Consider the following 1,632-nt stretch of genomic DNA (forward strand, 5'->3'; position numbering starts at 1 on the left):
CTTGCTAAATCTGTCAGCTCTACCTGGGTAGATTGCCTTGGTATAGCCCCTTATTTTCTATTTTCTACTGTCTTGTTCACTTCTCTTTTCCCTCTGGCCGTCTTCTCTTTCAGAGAGTCCTTCCTTCACCTGCCTTCTTAAATATGGGAGTTTCCTAGGGATACATCTATGACCCTCTGCGTTTTTTTTTTTCCTCTATGCTCCCTCCTTGCTCCCATTTTCCAAGACTAAAGCTACTTTTTTTTTGAGACGGAGTCTCCCTCTGTCACCCAGGCTGGAGCACAATGGCGAGATCTCGGCTCACGGCAACCTCCACCTCTGGTTCAAGTGATTCTCCTGCTTCAGCCTCCCAAGTAGCTGGAATTACAGGCACCCACCACCATCGCCGGCTAATTTTTTTGTATTTTTAGTAGAGACAGGATTTTACCATGTTGGCCAGGCTGGTCTCAAACTCCTGGCCTCATGATCCACCCACCTCGGTCTCCCAAAGTGCTGGGATTACAGGTGTGAGCCACCACGCCTGGCTAAAGCTACCATTTTTGCATACCTCGATTCTAGATGCCTGTCTCCATCTCTAATCTCTCTGCTCAGCTCTAGACTCACATTTACATCTACTGATGGGACATCCACAGAATGCTCCAAAGGCTAAGGATTAAATTGTAACGCATCCAAAATATGACTTAATGCTGCACCCCCAACAAGCAAAAGTGCGTCTCACTCTTGAGACACACTTCCCTATCTCTGCCTTTGATATCTCCACCCAACCACTCTCGTAAACAAGCAACCAGGTTATCGTGTGTGTGTTTGATCCCTCTCTCTTTCATGCCCTGCTCTTTGACACACACACACACACACACACACACACACACCCCTAATTGATCCTACTCATTCATCTTTAAGTTCTCTCAAATATCGTGTGTGTGTTTGATCCCTCTCTCTTTCATGCCCTGCTGACAGACACACACACACACACACACACACACACACACCCCTAATTGATCCTACTCATTCATCTTTAAGTTCTCTCAAATATTTCCTTTTTCTGGTCCTACTGCCCTGCATCTGTTCATATAGACATCATCCATCACTTAACTAATGCAATCTCCTCATTATATGTTTCCCTACTTTTGTTTATTCAACAATATTGATTTGCAAGCTGACTCTGCTGGACCCTGCTCTGGCTTCATTATGTCTCCACCCATAGAACTTCCTACTGCCTCCAGTTATATTTCTTAAGTTCAAATCTGACTCTGGGGCTGGGCACAGTGGCTCATACCTGTAGTCCCAGCACTTTGGGAGGCCAACATGGGTGGATCACTTGAGGTCAGGAGTTCAAGATCAGCCTGGCCAACACGGTGAAACCCCATCTCTACTAAAAATACAAAAATTAGCCAGGTGGTAGCGATGTGTGCCTGTAAGCCCAGCTACTTGGGAGGCTGAGGCAGGAGAAACACTTGAGCCTGGGTGGCAGAGGTTGCAGTGAGCCAAGATCACATCACTGCACTCCAGTCTGAGTGACAGAGTGAGACTCTGTCTCAAAAAAAAAAAAAAGGAGAGGAAGAAGCATTAAGGGATGAAGGGTGATTATGTATTACTTATCCATTTCTGAATAAACATTTGTTATTCCAAAAA

The sequence above is a fragment of the Mandrillus leucophaeus genome, unplaced genomic scaffold (assembly GCF_000951045.1).
Source record: "Mandrillus leucophaeus isolate KB7577 unplaced genomic scaffold, Mleu.le_1.0 Scaffold61, whole genome shotgun sequence".
Classification (NCBI taxonomy): domain Eukaryota; kingdom Metazoa; phylum Chordata; class Mammalia; order Primates; family Cercopithecidae; genus Mandrillus; species Mandrillus leucophaeus.